Source organism: Platalea leucorodia, assembly GCF_965183815.1.
Source record: "Platalea leucorodia genome assembly, chromosome: 5".
NCBI classification, from domain to species: Eukaryota; Metazoa; Chordata; class Aves; order Pelecaniformes; family Threskiornithidae; genus Platalea; species Platalea leucorodia.
The window spans coordinates 44,758,671-44,774,056 of NC_138827.1; the positions used below are offsets into that span (position 1 = coordinate 44,758,671).

The 15,386-nt window shown below is 45.4% G+C and overlaps 1 long non-coding RNA gene across 1 annotated transcript; it reads right to left on the minus strand.

Moving 5' to 3' along the window:
• Nucleotides 1-8,292: 8,292 nt before the first annotated feature.
• LOC309590882 lies at nucleotides 8,293-14,601 on the minus strand. Its single transcript, XR_014228238.1, has 3 exons — nucleotides 14,441-14,601; nucleotides 12,963-13,096; nucleotides 8,293-10,588 (listed from the first exon to the last, which is right to left on the minus strand). It is a non-coding gene; the product is annotated as an uncharacterized lncRNA (long non-coding RNA).
• Nucleotides 14,602-15,386: the final 785 nt, after the last annotated feature.

Genomic DNA, 15,386 nt, shown 5'->3' on the forward strand with positions numbered 1-15,386 from the left:
GAGAACTGCTCGCATTTCTTTACCACAGCTGAGGTCACAACTGAGGGGCTTTTAACGCAAACTTATTGTTATTTTAAAACAGGGTGTTATTGCTTTTCATCACCAGTGAGGGATGGCTGCGGTAGCCGGAGGGAATGCGTCATTTACAGTGTCAGATCAATGCAAAAATGGAAGGGAAGGCAACAGCCGAAAACGGAAAAGAAGGCAACAGCCGTTATCATTCACTTCTTGTGACTTTGCTGGACTACCTGAACTTAGCAGTGTAGCCCAGAATACTACGTTAAGCTCATGCTCTTGCTACATTAAAGGTTTGTAACCAGAGAAATAGAAGTTAAATTCACTTGTGTTCACGCAGGGTGGGCAGATGGAAACCAGACCTCTCTGTCCTCTCTCTGCTGCCTCTCAGCGCCAGGGCGAGACCCTGAAGTCCTGCAGCAACCGCATCCGCAGGGGAGCAGCTACTTCGCTGGAGCTCACCAGCAGAACCGCACAGATCACTGGTCTATGGCAATAAACACTGGTGGGCGAGATGAAGCTTCCGTGGTCCCTCTTACATTCACCTTAGCTTCTGCGACTAATGACAAAAAATGATTTCACATCAGTGGGCATTTCATTCAGTCCATGCATGCAAATGCCTTTCGCCATGGCAGAAATGTAACACGGAAATATAAGCATTAAACATGCTGAATTTTTAGTATGGCTGGCAGAGCAGTGTAACAGGCCTTCCTATTAGCTGCTGTGAGCCAGATCCTGCCTGAAATTAAATCTTCAATCTTCTCTTGGAGATTGCATGCTAGCAGATTTCTTTGCATAATACTCACAGCTTGCCTTCAAACGTGTGCTGCATAAATAGCTCAGGGAAAGGAAACAAACTCAAAGTCACACTTGTAAATTATTTGATCAGTGTTTGCCAAATTCCCTCATCTTTCTACAGAAAAAAAGAGGTTTCCTGATGCCCTACAATCACAGCAAATTCTTTCCAGAGAAATCCTGAAGCTGACAATCCGCATTCCCTTCCAAGGCGCAGCCAGGCGAACAAAAGACGTCTGATACAGGTGACTGAACAATGCCGGCGCAAAACACTGTAGCTGTATCAGTCTCAGTGAAATACCGGGGTACTTCTTATAGGTTGACTGCCTTCAACTTTCTAAGAAGGAAAAGCATCTGATGTAATGTTGCTGCAAGTTTACAGAAGTAAGGCACGTTATTTAAAGACAATGTTTCTAAGCGTGAGGTTTTCCTTGGCAGGACGTCTGCTGCACCTCGCCTGGAGGCTCCCGCACCATTCCCAGGATGGGCACGGCCAGCCAGGCCCTACAGCGCAGGGACAAACAAACTTGCTGGATGCGAGGGCAAGACAACCATTGCTCAGGACCAAGCTGCAGAGGCAGAAATTACTCCAGGAACTAACCTGGTCCTTGCATACTGCACTTTGGGTGTGAGCCTGCAATAACCCTGGCTTTCACCACATGAGCTCACAGCAAGGCTTCTTCGGCTTTACAGGATTGAATTTTGCTTATGAAACAAAGTTCGTGTTGAAAATAAAGAAAAGATTATTTGAATCCTTGCAGCGATCACATTTAAAGTCTAAGAACACTATTAGTATGAGGTGCTACCTAACTCACATTAGTGAAGCGTGTGCTGTCTTGAAGTCGATCAATGTTCAATGATCTCACTTTGACAGTATTGACTTCGAGTTCTAAACACAATGGTTGACAACTACCAGGTACTTATTTAAAAATGAAAGAGCAAAGACCAACCCAGGACTTCTCAAAAATCAAAAGGCACAGAAACCTCTGGAAATGGCTGTGGAGGAGGAAGCCTTTAAAGTGCCGCGCAAGTGTACTCCATTCAAGTAAAATGCCATTTGGTTAGTCAAAAACTGAAGTAATTATTCTAACAAAAAGTAAATAAATGAAAATTGAAAATATTTAAATGTGAGGGCAGGCAATGAGCTCAGAGATAAGGGTTTGTCTATTATTTGTTGGGACACAGGCAGTTCTTGCTGGTGCGTGACAGCATCCTTCCTCAGCTGAATTTGCAGGGGAGCCAGGGATGCTTTTGTCCTTTTGCACGCGAGCCGACCGCATCTTTGACACATGACCTGCCCAAAGCACAAGTGACGACCTGTTTCCAGCCCTTGCTCATCATGTGCATTCAGTACGTTCCTGGCACGGTTCAGCCCTGCCAAGTATAACGTTGGGTATGAAACGGGGATCGCTTTCCCTTTTCTTAGTGCTATCTTCAGCTCTAAAAGCCCATTGATTCAGTAAGAACAACAATAACAAATGCAGGTAATAACCTACAACCACATGTTGCAGACTACAACAAACTTTGCATGAAATGTTCAGCTACAGTGCTAGGGATTGCTCAAGGAGACTACAGCTAAAAGCTGCCCTTTCTCCGTGTTGACCACGCATAGTTTTAAAGTGCTGTTCAGAAAACTGGGGTTTTTTTGTCCACTCTTATCTGCCAAAGTTAGTTAATGTTTCAAAGCAAGAGCTACAAATTCTCGAGATCATTTAATTCTTGCCCCTTCTGACTCTAAAAGCTCACCCCTCTGGGTACCACTGGACACCTCAGAGGCTGCCGAAGCAGAACGGGTGTACGCAGCCTCCGCGCAAGCACTGACAGCTACACGAAATGCACACCGACCGAGAATCAGCTTCTTTGATAAAAGAGTGCTCAAAACATTAGGAATAAAAGGTTCTTGCTTTGAATTCAGGGAGATAATTATTTTTACTGTCATCACGAGCATTTTGGGATATTTAAATGAATCTATCGATGAAGATAAAGGAAGCGCTTCCTGGGAGATGCCAGCTCTCACTTCATGTTTGTTATCATCAGAAACTGTAAGAATAAGGGGTGCCAGGTATGACTACAAAGGAAAGGAGTGTTACATTTATATATTTTCCACAGAGAAAGAACCTAGGACCCTGCAGTGCACAGAGGAGAGAGGCATGATGCTCCTTCATAAGATATCGTGATGATTTTTCTAGCTAAAATTCTTCCCAGACCCGATGTATTATGGTAGATGAGCACAGAAATGTGCAATTTACCATTTCAAACTGCACTCTTTTCCTTTTACTGACTCACACCTGATCATGTTTACAAACAGGCATTATACTTTGAATCTCTTGGGGTGGATGTAGAGCATGAAGAAGTGACAACTTGGGAAGGTGTTCATTAAGCAATGTGAAACATCTGCTTCTGTCTTTCAACACATGCTTTACCTATTCACAGGAGACACAAATTTATATTTACTTCACAGTTACACCCACCAAGCTATTACAACTATTAACGCAATTGTGATATAAACTTTAGTGCAGGGATGGAACAGTTTCCTTAACCACCTAGGTATTTGGTGTCTGTAAAACCCCGTATGTTCGACGTCTCCAGAGCGCGTTTGCATGCCTCGCCGTCTCAGCCAGCAGATCCCTGGATAGTGATTTTCTTTCTACCTCAGAGAAATTCTACTGTTATTAAAAAATTGTTAGTCCTTCTATTTCTGGAAATTCTGATTATTTATAAAATGCTATAACGGATGTGGTGCTTTTCACAAGTTGGTGCTGTCCCTGTACTCTGCTGCTGGCAAACACAAAGAGCGTATGCGAGTGCTTAACTTCAAGGGCAGCAGCAATCCTGCTCTGTACAATGACTTTAGCAAAACTCTCTTAAACATTATTATTAGACTTTGAGCTCTGAAGGCTCCTTTTACTCGTCTGCTGAGTTACTGCACATAGGTGTTTACCCTTTTTATGGCTGAACTGGCTTACAGAGATCTGCTTTTATCACCGACAAGAATGGAAGTTTAATATTATTAATATCAGTTCAATACAAGACAGTGCGTGGAAGGAAGCAGAATTAGCTACCTAAGCTATTTTCATTGATCATCGCATTACTTTCCACAGCAATGATATAATGTCACGATGCTATAACATAGCAAAAATGCTGCTTTCAATACCTACTTTGATTTCCAATGCTCAGTTCCACTCTGGATGCCAGTACAAAAATTCCTGCAGTGCTGGTATTAGATAAAATAGAGATGTCCACCATACAAATGCCACTCGTGCATCTTTCACACACAGAAAGAGCCGCTGCTTGAGCGTCAGGCTGGCGCAGCTCCTGCCCTCGCCCCGGGCGCGAGGCTGGCACGCAGCGCTGGCCCATGCGGCACACCGTAGGACAAGGTGACAACACAGCTCTGCTGCTGAACAGTTTTGCACGGCTACGCCATGTCTCAATGCACACAGCACCGATCTCCCAGCGGGGTTAATAGCAAGCAAGGGCACCACTGCACCTCTGCATAAGCTCCTGTTACCTTGCAGGCATTTGAATTGCTGTCCTGCTCCTGGTGCAATTCTACTGAGTGGTTCACAGCAGTACCTGCCTGTGGTCTAACTAACTGTCGCCCTCACTTTGGAAAACAAAAACAAACACAAAAACCCCACATCTTTTCCTAAGTTAACTCTGACAAATAGAGAGCTAAAGGGTCTCTGGAGTTTGACAGTAGGTAAACAAAAGCAACCAAACAAAAGGTAGCATGTGTAAAGCTAATAAAAAAGGCAAGTTAAAGCACATATACTAATGATTTCTTACAATGAAGAAATCCTTTCTTTTTATTCATGAAATAACATGAATTTAAATTATTTGGGTAAGTGACCATCTTCTAATAGACAGATTGCATATTTAGGACTTAAAACAGATTGAAAGTGAAAATTATGCTAAAATCATTGGGGAATGTAAATCCTTGTTTAATTGATGCTGTGTGAGCTGCCAGGAATAAGTAATAACGCTAAATTTAACTCCTCTGGCAGTATTTCCCTTTCAGATGCAGATCATTTTGGCCAAAGCCCAGGCAATCTAAGGCAGGTCTGTCTTTCCAGTGCTGCCAGGGAGGACCAGAGCTGGGGGAGAGGTGAGCTGGGTTTCTTTCTTCAGAAGAGCTGCAACCATTTTGTGTACAAGGGCGCAGAAAAGTAACTAACTCCTCTGCTATAAGGTGCTGTTTCAGGCTGAAAACTCTTTTCAGCCTGGCTGCAAACCAGTGAAACCAGATGAAACCAAACAGGCGGGTTTACCATTCTCTGTTGTGCTTTGGTGTGTGAGCTCTCGTTGAACTCACGTGTTCAGCTCAGGAAGGAAAGCAAACCCAGGCGCCACGTAGGCGAGCGATGGAGGCTAGGCGGTGCTACCCGCCCGCATCAGGTGTGAGGGAACTTGGTTTTGTGAGATGCAAAGAGGCGAGTGACCTTTTCAGCCCAGCCCAGAGGTCTCTCCCTCAATTTCCTGTCTCTTACAGCCTCACAGGGGAAAGAGCAGAAGAAACGAGTGTAAACTTGTTATCCCCTAATTTCATTTTAACACCCTCCTCCCAATGCTTTTCCTGTGAGAAGTTCAGGTATCCAGAAAAGAATTGCTGAAAAGGCACTGGGATCCAGGCAATCTAACCCAACATCTTCTGCTGGTAAAAATAGCTGCCCCTACCAAAATGTGCCCGAGATGCCACCTTCAGCTCTTGAGGTGTGATTAGTGCATTCCTAAATTTGAAGGCAAATCAGGCTTCCAGCGGGACGCGAGCATGGCAATCCAGATGGCTCAGCAGCAGCCCTTTCAGCATAGCACCGTCTCCGAAAAAACTCAGCTCCAGCAACAACTCAGAGGAGAAAACTGACCTGCCAGTCATGGCAGCAGGACCTAACCTGGGTGTTAGATCAGCGACTCATTTTGTGTTTCACAATAGGAAAAGGTGACTCCAGAGCTCCGTGTTAGCTGGCAACCGCCAGCCCTGTCCCATGCACAACCTCAGCTTCTTCTTTCCCTACCGTGTAATTAAAGAGAAATAAAAAGAGCACAAGAACGACCCATAAAAGCCAATGGAGTGGCAGCTGACGAATAATTGCATTCATATTAATTACCATGGTGTTTGTCTGCAGAAGAAAGAGCCGGGCAGTTTTATTATAGTTGTTTTACCACCAGAAATAGTGCAAAGCTCATATTTGGATGATGCATGCAACTGTTCTTCAAGGTACAATGAAGGAAAGAAGTGCTCGTAGCAAAGACTGTCTTGCACAAGGTAAGAAAATTTGTATTTTGATCCACAGTGGGAGCAGAAAAGGCTGCAGCCATAAAGCTAGTTGTCCGAGCATCTAGGAAGAAACCATAACACAGCAAGCGTTTTAAATTCTTTTAGCACTTCATTTAAGAAATGTTTTAAAATCCAGAACAAACTGTCCTTACTCAGAGAGAAAATTTGTTTTTGTGGTTAAGATGAAACTGGAAATTCAAGACACATGTTAATTCCTAGTCTGCATGACATGGGAGTAATTTGATTCTCTGTGTCCCAGTTCCTCACCTATAAAATAAAGCTGAAAATATTACCTTTTTTTTTTTTAAAGGCACTGCCTTTTAGATTATCAGCTCACAGAGCAGGTATTACATCTTACTTTGTATTAGGTACAGCATTCAGAATAAAGATGCTATAATCTCAGATAGGCAAGTCTATACTAAAAACTTAAATTTATATGGTAAGATTTTAATTTTAACATAATTCCATGTCTTGTCATGTCTTACTTGGGACGTACTGACGTAAAGGAAAGCTAATAATAGTATCATACCTATCACATACCGTAATAACCCTTGGAAAAAAAACTTACCAAGAATACAAGCTGTGAAAGTGAAAGAGAACAAGAGCTGAAATACGATTGTAAACCTTGCACTGACACCAGCAACAGCTTCAGCCTACCCATACAAGCTGTAATTTGCAGAGCTGAGCCTTTTACTTTAAGTTGCTCCATCAGCGACTGCTGCTGCCATTGTATCTCCTCACTCAGCGTCCTGCTGTCGCTTCTCACCCCTCACGTCTCCACCACCTTTCCTACCCAACATGCTGTAACACCACTGAGGGAGCCAAAAGCCAGAGGGTTACGTGGCGGGGGAACGAAGCAGGGGTTTGGGAGGGAAGGAGAGCAGCCCTGCACATCCCTCAGCAGAAGCATCGCTTTGCTGCCTGCCTCCTCTCAGGAGCGCGGGCTCCCACAGGGGCTTACTCTGCTCCACTCCACACCATCCATCCAGTGTGGACATACCTCCTCAGAGGAGGATGTCTGACCCCTTTCAACTGCTGCTCTAAACCCTGTAGCCTAGAAAACCTCAGTCCTCCGTGCCTAGGAACTCAGCTGTCAGCCTGAAAATCTGGGTTTCCACACACTCACGCGTTACTTTGCATGTTTCAAGCCAAGATCCCGCCAAACCAGCACAATCTCTCCAGGCCCTACTGCTCAGCTTGCAGCAGCCACCCTCAGCTCCACGGGCAGCTCTGTACCCCACGCGAGCGCTGAGCACCCCTCGCCCCGCTCCAGCACAGGCCCCATCCCTCGCCCGCTGAGCTGGCCCGCAGCCGCTGCCTGCAAATCGCCCCTGCCCTGCGCAAACCAACCCGGCCGGTTCCCCTCCTGGGTCGGCTCCCTTCCCGGGGCCGGTTCCCTTCCCGGGGCCCGCTCTGCCACACCCCACGCTCTCTTCAGGCACGCTTTATTCTTAAGGCAAATGTAGGCAAAGCCTGTGCCGCCACAGCCCATTACCTTTTCGCATCACTCCAGGCTGGCTTTTCATCGCTCTCTCCTCAGAGGGAACACCTGCCTCCTCTCCAGTGGGTTTTGCTGGCTAACCTTGGCTTTAATGGGGTTGCCTATGGCATCCTATGCCATTTAATGGCCGGGGTCTTTGCTCCCCTCCAGAACAGTCGCTCCTTATGGGCTGAGTTTGAGTGGGTTGCTTGAAGCACATGCAATGGTTCCCATTCCCACCCGGATCAATAGAAAGACTGCAAGTGTTTCCACATGGGTTGCAATAGCTGACCACCTAACTAGCCTGGCATCTCGAGCGGTTAAATTCCCTGTCAGCGACTTCTAGGGAGAGCCCTGCTTCTACCTTCAAATTAATTTGTCCATTCAGAGCCCCAAACTGGATCTCAAACCCAGATTTCATATGTATGCAAAATAGGCTAATCAGTTAATTTCTAAGAGGAACCGTAGAGGCCTGGGTGGCTGGCAGTACATGCTAAATAATAATTCAGACAAACACTGCCTGCCTATGATGATAAAGGACAATTGCACAGCACAGGCAAACACATCCCAAATAGATTGCAGCGCAGTCTGTCTCCATACAGCCCCATGAGTCATGCTGAGTTGGAAAATACTTTATAAATGCTAGTAATGGCAGGCAATCATTTTAATTAGATATGGCCTAATTAAAAAAGAATAGAGGCTTTTATAGTTCATGCCTCCCCAGTGTGCACTAGGGATCCCCACTGTTTGGCAAACAGGAAAAATGTTTGTATTATTTAATAAGCATAATGTTATCAGCAGAGCTTTAATGCAGGATTTAATGCATATGCTCTGGCTCACCAGACTGAATGTTGACTGGTCAGTGCGCAGCCTGGATGGAGGAAGGTTGCAGGCATTTCACATCTCTAAATGAGATCTCAATGTCTTAAAACGATGAAGTACGCACAAGGAATTGGCTAAACCTCCTGGGTGTTTATTAAGCTGTATGTGGGTGTCAGGCAGATTCATTCAGGTACAGTAAAAATTAGCCTAAAGCTGCAAAGCAACACCTCAGGCTGATCAGCTTCTCTGCAGGCTTCGAGTAACGAGAAGTGATGCCAGTGCCCTCTTGCCAGCCCTGTGCCTGCCCACTGCCCATCTTCCCACTCCCCTGCCACCCTCCCCGACGGGAACGAGGCATTCCTGGCCGCTGAGAGCTGGCGAGCGCTGCCCTGCTGGGCCTCGTCCCTCGCCCCTCCGCTGCCGAGCCAGGCACGGCCATGGAAAGCAGAAATCCAGAGCTCCCATGACCTGGCCCGCCGGCGGCGTGGGTCCCTCTCTCATTTCCACATGCCATTGTGTAATGCTTCCACTCTGCTGGGGGAGGAAGCAAAAATACCACGAGAAAAAGCACTTCCTGCAGTATTTCTGAGCTGGTAAAACCCAGGAAATAATGGAAGTTACAGTGATGCACGGGCTATCGAGTTTCTTGAGGTTATTTTGCATTTCTGTTATTTCCTGTGCTTTTCACAGGAATATTTAAAGTCATAAAGAAGCGAAGCCTGCATATATGATTACGATAGCATTAAAGTAGTAAAAGCTTCTCATCTCCCTGCGCATATTTAAAATAACAGAGAGCAATAACCTTTAGTGAGCGATGGCCGTGCATCAAGCTCGACGCACCGCCCCAGCCAGGCTGCTCAGCCTGCAATCCCCTGGATCCTGGTGATGCTACCGACTAATCGAAGACCATTATTCCTGCTCAGGGGGTCCCTGTGAGCCCGTCTCACAAAACAGCCTGGCGAGCTGAAGATCTGCAGTGTCTCCCTAAGAGCCTGCTGCTTTGGTACAACCGAAGGACCTCCACGGGTTCAAATCACCCTCCATGTTACCTACTTCGATGGGAGGGTGCTGGGGTCTGGTGGCTCCCCGGGGCGAGGATGAGCAGCAGGGGTTGGGTGCAAGCAGGGCTGCTACAGGGCTGGGGCTGGCTGGGGCTGCCCGGCTCTGGCGTCGGTATTTCTGCTGAGAGCGAGTGCTGCTTTCAGCAGTCCTGTATTGATTTGCCTCACCCAAGGTCACCTTAGAAGATGATTTACATTAAGAAAATCAATTTTTTAAAAACTCATTGCTAGGAGCAATGCTTGATTTCTAAATTCAGAGCACAACCGGGCACGCGTCTGAATTCAAAGAGTTACCCAATTCTTACTAAAGGCAGCAGAAAATCTTCTGCCCACTCCATAGCTTCACACTGGAAACATGCACAATAAAATTTCTATCGCTATCTCACTATCATAACTTCAAAAGACTGTTTTCTTATCATTTTGGCTTTTTTCAACCCCCGCCTGAAGTTGTTAGCAGCGACTCCTTTGCCTTGAAAAGGAAAAAGGGGTTTTGAAATGGAGTTCTTTCCAAGTATGCCGCCCCAATTTCATCATTTCCTTCCTTAGTGAAACACACACATTCACCTACTTTTTAATAACAGAGAATCAGATGATACTTAGTCATCTGTTGCTCAAGGCTCTGCATGGATGTCATGCAATGTGCGTGGTAACTCGTCAGTGTAATGTCGGGAATATTGCCCTGCCTTCAAAATTCATTCATGTTTTTTTCCTAATGGATAGCTAGATGCTGTACACACATAAATGTTCTGCATCACTCCCTACGGAGGTCCCAAAAACCTTTTACCATGCTCTTTTCAGCTGAGGGTCACTCTTTGCAATCTCTGTGAGGATCCCCTCAAGTGCCAGCGTCCCGGAGGTGAATCCTCGTGCCACCCATGGCAGGGAGCTGGCTGCTGTCCCGGCTCGCTCCTGCCCACAGGCAGGGTGCAAACACCAACCAAAACACAAATGTCACAGGAAGAGGCAAAACTGGAAGAGAGCTCAGCGGGGCAGAGGCCCTGGCTTGCTCTGGTGGCGTTAGACAACCAGGGCAAGTTTCCAAGGAGGCTGTAGATGGTGGGATGATGGTTAAGGCATCTTGACATGGGATTTTCTTCTCCTCGTATAGTGGAGCAATGTGGAGAATGGCTGAAGGACCTGGGAAGAAGAGTGAGAGTTGAGCAATGAGCAGAAGAGCAGAGGCAGGAGCTGACGTAAACCCAATGTTCAGTGTTCTCCTAAAGCTCCTGAAGGAACTGATTTATGCACGGAGATTTTTCTCAAACTCTGTCCTCTCAGCCAGATCCTGTCAGCCAGAGCTGTATTTATACCAGCTTGCTGCATGCTTGCCTCCCCTCGGAGCCATACCAGGCACTTTGCCACCACCTGGGTCACTGGCTGGCCAGGCTGCTCTGCCCCACGGTGGCTGCAGGACACGCTCTGCTGGGGACCTACAGCCTCCACCTGTATTTTCACTACAGGAGTACCCGAGCAGCACGGCATTTGTGCAAACACAGCCTGGTTCTGACAGCAAAGGGTCTGTACATCCTGCCTATGCATCCACACTTGAGCTGGAGAAGGCTAAGCTTGCCAGGTTATGTGGCTATTCCTAGCATCGCCCTCCAAGAGTTCCTCTGCCATCAGCCTGTCTCCTTAGACAGCTGTGAATCACCAGCCCCTTCCCTCCTTTACTCTCTCACCTCACCCCACCTCTCCAGGGAGTCACATAACTCTTGGCCATGTCCAGGGGTCTCTTTCTGCTCCAGTTTGCCAAACCGCCCCTCCGTTTGTGGGCAGAGGACACCACACTGGTCTCCTGTTACAAAGGGGATAGCAGTTGCAAGAGCAATAACTAAGCCTGCACAGCTCCTCTGCTCCACCACGGGTACCTTCAAAGTCCAAACTATCCTAGAAAATACTGTATTCTTAAAATAGTTATAAATTTATTTACACCTCAAAAAGTTGGTTAAATAATACATTAGTCTGTGATAGATGGTAATTTTTTGAAGTCTTCACTAATATACATATTTATGCACATAAAAATGTAATTATATGCTTTTTATAGTCGTTTATCCTCCTTTCAGTCCACTACAACTATCTGTCAGGATGCTGTCAGCACTCCGAAGCGCTGCCTGCACACGATGCCTGCGAGCTGCCTCCACGCACTTACAAAACGCACGCGTCAAGTGCTGCACATTTCCTGGTGTCAGCACCATTTGCTCAACACATGACAGACAAACAGATGGATTTGGGCTTTCCTGCTGATTGTTTTTTCCAGAGAATGGAGGCGTCTGCTCCTGAATCTATTAAGTGAAATATGGATAAACTGTTAGGATTTCCGATAAAAACCAAAGGTATTATTGCAAACCTACAGTACATTACCTTCGGAATTACACAAGGATAATAAATGGTTCTCCGAGTCTACAGTAATTGGGAAGCGTCACTGAGAAGCTGCTACCAACACAGCTAGGCCTGGAGCAAACGTTTATTAAAGCTCCTTAATCTGAGCTACTTAGCCATCCTTAACTAAGCTGAGTATTACTGTACTTTGCATTAAAACCAGTGAGATGAGCTAGGTACACACCAGCTGAAGGAAAGATGGCAGATTATGAATCCCAACACTTGCGAGAATCATCAGACAAATATATCCCCACTCTCATTTGGTATCACGGTAAGTTTGGCGACTACTTGCCAGGGTTATTCAGTGTTTTAGGAGCTTCCTCATCATAGAAGTCTCCTCTGGCTCAGAAGGACCTTCAGCTTTGAATTGTTTGTTAACCAGTCCTGACTGGCCAAAGAAGTGTTATAGAAGTTTTCTGGAGCCATTAGTGTCCAGGTATTTTCATCTTATATTTTCAGCCATCTCTGAGCAGACTAATAGAGCAGTACCGTCAGGCTCTTCTGTCTCCATGACTGGATTACATGAATTCAATTACACGCTCCAGACAATTTTTTTCTTAAGCATTTTCTTTACCCCCCCATCCTGCGCATTCTCTGTCCTTACCTGTAGGACAATGCTCTGTACTAACTTCGTGTTTTGCTTTTTCCTTCACACATTCAATTGCTTCATTTAAAAAATGTATGCAGACACCAGGCCCAGTTTGCCTCTAATTGAAAATGGGAATGTTGAAGCTTGTGAATTATCCCATTTTAAAACAGGTAAAAATGAGAGGAGAATTAGGTAATTACATGGGGGGACGGTAGGGAGGAATGAGATACATCCCTGTATTAAAATAAAAATGCAGGATAGTGTTTCCTACCCTGTTTTAAGTTTGATGAAGTTAATCTTTCTTTTCTTGTCATATATCAATATTCTGCAGGTATCTATTGTACTTTAGGTTCGACTGGATGGTTTTATTCACCCTGCTGCTAAGAGAAGAGAAGTGGATACTGATACCAAATTCAAAACTGAATTTATGAGCGCTGCCGTTCAAAAGCAAGGACCAAGCAGGGTTGGAAGGATATAATGTTATGGAAACATCACAACAACTCAGATAAAACTGTATGCAACTCTAGCAGAGGAAAACAGCACCTCTATACAAACGCCAAAGAAGGTCTTTAGCCTCTTCTGCCTCTTGTAATGGTGTTTTAGGCTCTTCTGCCTCCCGTAATGATGTTGTAAATCCTTTCCATCAGAAGAATTTTCTCCTTCCATGATTTGAAATGCTGGAGATGTGTGAACACAAGGGAAAGGAGGAATTTAATCAACGTTTAGTAGAATCGGGTGGGACAAAGAGTGAGTTTTTCCCAGTCCTGTCGGTTTCACAGAGATACTAATGTTGCTAAGATTTTTGCTTTGTAAATCATCCAAACCCAAAATTCTGCCAGGAAGCGCCCTGCTATCCCTGGGAAAAGAGATCGCTGTACGGCAGGGGTACAGGCTCGCCAAATCCTCCCCGAACAGCCAGCTCCAGCTCGTGGGTGCTGAACCGCCTGCACGCCGGGGCGTGTGGCTGCCAGGCACGGCCCAATAACCCAGTGGGTACGGTTATGTCAAAGTTATCATAATTCCACTAAAAATTAAGGGGGAAAAGCAATTGTGTTAATAAATATTTAAGGTCCCCAGAAGACACACTACTGAAAGAAGTCTGTGGCTTTCACAGCAGGGCTCAAGACTACCTCCAAAAAAGAAATCAGCCAGTTCCTCTGTGATAAAAATCTGTTTGCCTGAAGTAAATGGACAAGGAATCATACTGATATAAAGGCAAAATAGGTCAGTTTTATCACAGCTATTTTATGCAGCTACTTTCTATGATAAATAAAGATTTCTTGTGAGGCAATCTCAATTCCTGTATGGTACATTATATATTCCTACTCATTCATTTACTTTCTAAGATGAAAGACCTGAGTGACTGCACTGGATTTGATATAATATTAATTAATGCATAACACTCCAGTGTTGAATTCAGCCATGGTCTAACCACATGATATTCATAAGTGCTAAATGATTATGCCTAAGCATGCAAGTAATAACGTTTTTCCTAGAGAAGCCCAAGAAAGCATGCCATCCAAGATTTAAATGTATGAACCCACAGGGCACATGAAGAGTAAGAGGGAAAAGAATTCAAAATTTTTTTTTTTTTAAACTGAGAAACCTCAAAACTGTATTGTTGCCCGTCACTTAGTGCGTAAAGGCTGCGAGAGCTGCGGACAGCGAATGCTTTATCCACAGCGAACACAGTTTCCCTTCCTTCTTAGCAGCTGGCTGGGAGGAACTAAACTTAGCAGGCCTGAGGTGTAGGAAACAAGATAGCACGGTGTATGGCTGGATAGGAAATACAGGGCTCAATGTGTTTGAGGTTAAGATTAAGCCCTGACTTCCTTTGGGTCTATTTTAAACGGTGGCAAACGATGGCATGCTTTCTTACAACAAAATGACAGATGATCAAAGGTCGAATATGCTCTGTATGTCAAGCATTTGTACAAGGACCTTTCTTTGAGGCACTGGGCAGGAAGAGTTTTAACGCGCTGTCTCATACTTCCCCTCATCTGTGTTTGTTCAAAACATACCAGTAACTGGGGAAAGCTGGATGACTGGCTGTGGAGAACCGGCCGAATAGCGTGCGCCTGCGAAAGGGGAGAAGTTGGTTTTGGACAGAGTGAAGGAAAGATCACCACGGCCCCAGCCATCGCTCCTGTGAGGAAAACAATAAGGCAGCACTCGCCATGCTCACACTTTCAGGTCCTACAGCTGGGAAACAAAGACAAAACATGTCGAGGGCAACTTTACACACTCCCCTTTCCAGAAGTAGTCAGCGATCAAAGCAGAAAAAGTGAAAACACATTTTGGAAACTCTGCAATTTCCAACTGCCATTTTTAAATGCAGTTTTGCAACACCTACAGAAAATAGGATGCAAGACTTGCTGTGTCCTGCTGACTACAGATTGCACACTTGCTAAATTTGCTATTATTACATATTACCCGTGATTCGTGCTGAGGCAGCCGAAGGAGGACTTTACCTTCACGTGAAATTGAAAAACACACAAGAAAAAGACAGTCTTTGTCCCAGAAAGTGAGGGGGTACCTGAACACCACAGCCATGCCATCTATCATAAGGCTTGCTTCCCTCCCACCCTCCTTCTCATACCTAGAAATCTGCGGGACAAAAGCCTGTGTTTGAAAATTCCTTTTAATCAAATTTTTCATCTTGCCTCAGGCACTGCTGCAACTGTCCGCAGCCTGTCAGCTCCAGCGCTGACCTGGAGCCCCCAGGCAGCTCCGTAGCTGCCCCTGCCAAATACTTGTCCTACTTCGCTAAGGCAAAGGAACAGCTTGCTAAGAAAGACAACTGGGATCACTTTGCTCCTCTGAAAATCCACAAAAAACAATTTATTAGTTACAGCGTGAGTTTTATTACGCTGACAATAAAGCTACCTGTTCAGACACGGTTTCTGAGGACAGCACCTACTCTCATGAAAAATGATGTCATTTATAAGTGCAGCTGTGTGGGCTCTT